The sequence below is a fragment of the Felis catus genome, chromosome A3 (genome assembly GCF_018350175.1).
Source record: "Felis catus isolate Fca126 chromosome A3, F.catus_Fca126_mat1.0, whole genome shotgun sequence".
In the NCBI taxonomy this organism is placed as follows: domain Eukaryota; kingdom Metazoa; phylum Chordata; class Mammalia; order Carnivora; family Felidae; genus Felis; species Felis catus.
Window position 1 is genome coordinate 118,973,043 of NC_058370.1, and position 6,000 is coordinate 118,979,042.

The 6,000-nt window shown below is 54.3% G+C and overlaps 1 protein-coding gene across 3 annotated transcripts in view; it reads right to left on the minus strand.

The window, feature by feature from the left end:
* The window catches only part of DPYSL5 (dihydropyrimidinase like 5), a 103,209-nt gene extending 98,183 nt beyond the window's left edge, over positions 1–5,026 (minus strand). For 2 of the 3 annotated variants that reach the window (XM_011281274.4, XM_019827783.3), the window contains exon 1: positions 4,682–5,025. The gene's annotated coding sequence lies outside the window, so the exon portion shown is untranslated. Of the gene's footprint in view, positions 1–4,681 lie in introns of all 3 variants that reach the window. The other variant, XM_045054823.1, reaches the window with a different exon arrangement.
* Between the last annotated feature and the right edge of the window lie 974 nt (positions 5,027–6,000).

A 6,000-nucleotide genomic window follows, 5' to 3' on the forward strand; every position in this document is an offset into this window, starting at 1 on the left:
TAATCTCAGGGTTCTTGGGTTCAAGCCCCGCGTCGGGTTCTGTGCTGACAGCACAGAGCCTGGAGCCTGCTTCAGATTCTATATCTCCCTCTTTCTCTCTTCCTCCCCTGCTTGTGCTCTCTCTCTCTCTCTCTCTCTCTCTCAAAACTAAATAAATGTTAAAAAATAAATAAATAAAAATCTAAAAAATAAAATAAAAAATAAAAAAAAATTAAGGCAAAGTGATCCTAAAATTATTTCTCATTTATTCGCTAGAAGTGCAATAAAATCAAACACCTTACTTGTTATTCTCATTTGATTTCACATTATGCCAACTTCTTCCTACAGGTTTTCATGCTGACAAAGATTTTCTGTATTATTGTTCTCCTATAGGTTCCTGTGTACTAAGTCTTACAAGGCGTTTCTGAAATTATTTTCTTATAGCTCGGAAAACAAAAATGAACAGGATCAGATTCTATCAGAATTTGGTTAATTTTTACACCAGCAAGATAGACAGGTTTTTAGATTTTTTTAAAGTAATTTCTACACCCAAAGTGGAGCTTGAACTCACCACCCCAAGATCAAGAGTCACATGCTCTACTGACTGAGCCGGCCAGGCACCCTGGGTCTTAGATACCAAGCGTCCAGCTCTTGGTTTTGGCTCAGGTCGTGATCTCACAGTTTGTGAGTTCGAGCCCCAAGTTGGGCTCTGCGCTGACAGCGGGGAGCCTGCTTGGGATTCTTTCTCTTCCTCTCTCTCTCTGCCCCACTCCAGTTCATGCTCTCTCAAAATAAATAAACTTAAAAAAATAATAATACCGACTTCTCTGGCTCTGTATAATTATCTAAATCCTCATTTACTCCAGATATGTGGCCAGTTGTGATGGCCCTCGGCCTACAGTTCCCTGGAGCTTTCTTTATGTAGGATCATGCTGAATCCTGGGTCAGAGGAGCAGTTATTATTATTTTTTTAATGTTTATTTATTTTGAGAGACAGAGAGAGAGAGACTAGTGCGAGTGGGGGAGGGGCAGAGAGAGAGGGAGACACAGAATCCGAAGCAGGCTCCAGGCTCCGAGCTGTCAGCACAGAGACCGATGCGGGGCTCAAACCCATTAACCACAAGATCGTGACCTGAGCTGGAGTTGGACACTTAACTGACTGAGCTACCCAGGCGCCCCCGAGGAGTGGTTATTAAGGAGGGAAAACTCCCAGGTATCCATGGTAGAAGGACAGAGAGGTGTGGACGTACCACAGAGGAAGTCAACACCAAGTCCCCAAACTTAACTTCTGCCAATTGTGTACGCTCGCCTTGCTGCGTAACCATTCCCATAGGAGGAAACGCACAGTGCATAAAGCATATTGAAACTATCCTGGCTTACAACTCCATCTTGGAGGGGCTATGCTGAAAACAGTCAGGTTCATGTCCTATGAACATCTTGTATATACCTAGCCAAGGTCCCCGAGGTCAGGGAGATGGAAGTTAACAACAGCACCCCGGAATTCTGGGGTCGCCTGATTCTTCCCTCTGCGCCCTGTCTCCCAGACATTTTCACAGGAGGTAGGAGAAGGATGCTGCTCTCTCTCCATCTTCCCTATACAAATGGGCTGGTCATACGGATACTGGCCTTCCTCATCTGTGGACTCGCCAGGAGGAAGCTATTGGGATGGGTGTTCACACAGGGCTCAACAGGATTACGCCTTTAAATAAACCCGTAAAATTCTTTCAAAAAGAATAAACCAACAAAACATTCCCTTCCGAAACTTTCCCCCTTGGGTACGACATGAAGACACATTTCCCCCTGGAGCTCTTTCATAAGAAGAAAACCTCTGTGTCAGATGGTAGGTTTTCCAATATTAAGATTCCTGGTTTTCATCTACTCTAGAGATAGACAGGTCTATTAACTTAGTTTAAATCATTCAGTGAACAGCATTCCAATTAATCCTTTCAGACCAGTTTTGTAAATTCTGAGAGGCACCTCTTAAAAACACCATCCTTGAAAACCAGCAAGATACAGCCGACTGCTGCTTTCCTATGGCCACTCGGTATTGCCCAAATAGGAGGCTTTCGGGTTGGCAACTATCGAATATTCTGGGCAAGAGCCAACAGTGATATCACAGCCTTATGCACCAACCTTATGCATCAACGTGGTTAAGAAAGAAAATCCTGGGGTTTCAAGGCTAGAGAGAGCCAAAGGCTCATCAGTTAACTTAACGGCAAATACAAGTCACAATGATTGAGTCCTATGATGCTCTGTCTTTTATCCAAGCTTCCTTCACTCCAAATAAAATAAAATATGAATAAAAGAAAATAATCCTTCTGCCTTGCCCTCCCTACACATCTTTTTTGTTAAATGAATGACAATTTAAAAGTAGAAGCCTGATGCCAAAGAGTCACCTCTAATATAAGCTAAACAATGATTAAAGAAAACCTATAAAATGAAATTTTAGGATTGGGTAATCCTTTCACATGTCAAGATGCTGCAGCCTGGCATGAAAGATGCTTACACAGCCAGCAAGACTATGAGCGCATGGAAAGGTCTGCTGAGCCCTGGTTTGTGCTTCCATTTCTGTTCATCCGCTTTCCCATGGGCAAGCAGCCACCTCCTATCACAGAGCCGTCCCTGTCTTAGGTCAGCAGACAATACAGGCAAAATCTGCAAAGGATGGACACACTGGCTTGGGTGTGGTCACTGGCAATGGGAAGCTTTGGTCCCCAGGCTGCAGGCTCTAAAAGCCAAGAGCCGCACCCTTGGCGGGTAATCTCCAAAAGCCACTTCTCCGTTTTTTGGTTTGTTGTTTGTTGTTTTTGTTTTTAACCACAATCCGCACCAATCCTGACTGCTCCTTCTATGAACACACAGCAGACCTTAGACGTGAGCCCGCAGACAAAGCCGACTGCTCAAGGGGGCTCGCTGTGCACGGAGGCAACCCCCAGGTCGCCGCCGGGGCGCCACGCCACGTCTGGGCTCCTGGTCAATAGCAAGGGGCAGGCGGCGGCGCGGAGGCACCCAAAGCCGGTGGCGGCGGCTTTCAGCCCGCCTCACAGTCTGGGGGGACGCGCGACTCACACCAGGGAATTAACAGCGGGGCTTGGTCCCCAACGCAAACCCCAAAAGACGAGCGCACGCCCTGAGATTTCTACCAGAGCATTTTCTGCACCAGAAAACTGAACACTTGAAATTCTGGGGATGGGGGGGTGGGGGCTGGTACGGAGTCGCGTGGATACCAGTGCCGGCTATTGTTCTCCGGGTCTCTCCGGCGGGAGACTTCCCCCATCCCGCCTCCCTGCCAGCATCTGCCACTGGACCAAGCCTTTCAGCTCCGCGAAGAAAAGGGTGTGCCTGCGGCGCTGCGGATTATCGCAAAACCTTAAGCTAGTCCCTACGGGCTGTGTCAGGCCGGGAGACAAAGCTCCTAGTGGGGACAGCTCAGCCCAGTCTCGGATCCGCCATCCTAGGTCGGTTGCCATTTCAAGGGCCACGCCCAGCTGGCCACCTGGACCGCCAGGATCCCCAGGCTCCACGCCTGGAGCAGAGGGTCTTCAGGCCCGAGACCCGCCTCCCAGCCGCCCACCCCCTCCCTTCCCCGGAGACCTTCCTCCACTGGGAGACCTCCCTCCCCAGAGAGACCCTCCCCCGGCCGGCGCGGGTCTCCTCCTCCCCGGCGTCTACCCTCTTCAACCCCGGCGGTCTCCACCCTCCAGCGTCTGCCCTCCCATCCTCATTCTTCCTCAGTCCCAGACTCGCCCCGCCTCGCGCCACCTGCGCCGCACTCTTCCCTCCCGCCTCAGACCCGCCCCCCCGCCCCCTCTCTCTTTCCTCCTCCAACCCTGGTCTCTACTTCCCCCTCCACCCAGACCCAGTCACCTGTCCCCACCCAGCTTCCCCATCTCCCCGTCTTTGCCCAGACGGAGGCCCCGCGTCTGCCTCTCCCCATTCCAGCTTCTCTCAGGCTCGGGCTCTTGCCCCTCCCCAGGCCTGGGGCGTCGGTGTCTGTCGCCCACCAAGATCGATGCTGCGGGGAGAGATCCCGCAATGGGCTCCAGCGAAGGGACCCAGCTCGGCGTCCGCTCTGGGGCGGGCAGCCACAGGCGGCTTTTGTAGTTCAGGCAGGTGCCTCGGAGGCGGCAGGCGAACCGTCCTTAGGCGACCGCTGCGTTAGCCAGTCGAGTGGAACAAGCCGTCGGGTCTGGTACAGGCTGGGCAAATCCCAACGCGGAGGCGAGATGGACGCAGGGTGTGTGTGCCGGTGGTGATGGGGGGCCAGAGATAGCGCCGATCTAGGGACTCACGCAGGACGGGCCGGTAGCCAGAGAAGCCCCCGCCCAGCCTCCAGCCATTCACTGCACCTCGACGAGAGAGGCTGGGCACCTACTATGTGCTAAGAGTGAAATCCCTTCAACCGAGCCGTCTCCTCACCTCAGTTCTTTGCAATCCCACAAGCACACATGAAACGCCTACTATGAGCCAGGCACTGCACGGCGCTCCGTGGGCGTACAAAGAGGACCCCATTCCGGCCTCAGTGTAGCCCAGATGGCCGCCCCAATCCCAAACCACACCTCCCGCCGCGTCCCCTGCAGCGGGCCCCCTGGGCGCACCCCTATCCCTGCCCTTTTGTGCGCCTCCCAGAAAAACAGAGGCCATGAGATGGATGTCCCAGCCCAGGGAGAATAAGCCCACCGCCCGCCCCGCCATCACGCACTCCTCCGGGATGCTGCGGCTGCGAGGGTCCGTCGGTCGGTCCGTCTCTCCTCGGTCTTGACGCGGCGCAGGAGCTGCGAGTGCTCGGGGCGGCGGCGGCAGCACGCGCGCTCGCTCGATCGCCGCCTTGGCGCGCGGGGCGCTGGAGTCTGAAGCCGCGGGCTGGGGAGGGGACGTGGGTGGGGGCTGGAGGCGGTCTGGGCCAATCACCGACCCGACGTCTCCTCCCCAGTGCTCCCCCACCTCGCGCTAGCAGGTTAGGGGGAGGCGGGGACAGGCGGCGCCCCGCATCTTCGCCGCCGCGCGCGGCCGCAGCCTTGGGACTACAACTCCCGACAGGCCCTGCTGCAGGGCCGGGGTCCGAGAGGGGAAGGAGAGTGAGGCCGGAGAACCCGCCGACCCCCCGCGCGCCCTTCTCCGCGTTCCTTTGGGTTTCCATGGTGACTCACTACACTTCACAAAGCCCCAGCGCTCACACGCGCTGATGCACGAGTCCCCTGGGAGGGCTACGGGGCGGGTCCCTAGGATACACCGCCTTCCCTCCCCTCCCCCTCCCTGCAGGATCCCACCCGAGGGGTTGAAACAATGCCCCGGCCGCTGCCGCGCCTGCCCTTTGCCGCCTAGTTCCCTCCAAGACCCAGTGTGAGGCCTCTAAAGTGGGCGCTGGGCGGGACTGCACGACGGGTGGTCGTTACAGCGAAATGTTCTGACGTACGGTACACAGTGGACGGACACTCGGGGCCAACTAAGTTCGCGTCTGTCCGCTCTGGGGGCTCGAACCTGGAGTTCATTCTCTCAGCTGCACTGAGCTAGGGCTTCTCCATCCGGAGCTCTCAGGTCCAGCTGCCTGTCCTATTTCTGGACACCTCCTTTCAGGACACGGTGAAGCCTTTGGAAATGTTTTATAACTCAATTCACATTTACTCACCTTTTTTTCCTTCACGTTTTAAACACACGCATAATTGAACTAAATCAACAAATCTGAAAAAGGAGAGGGCGGATCATCAGGCCTTTCTTTGTACCACTTCCCTAAACCTCTCTCAAGCCTTTGCTGTAATCTGTTATTTTATGTCGTTGTAGTAATAATAGCTTAGATACGGTTTAGCAATTTGCCTCTTTTCACTTAATGCCACTTCAAAGGTGTTGCTGTTGATTAAAATGCACCATTGAGTCCTCCCCTCCCACCCCATCCCACGGTCCCTGGAGCGGGGGAGGGGAACCCCAATGGAATACTGCAGAAACCCCTTTCCTCCCAGCTTGGGAGAGGGGGGGAAGGCAAGGGAGCTCCCAGGCGAGCGGGCTGTACAGTCGCAGCCAGAG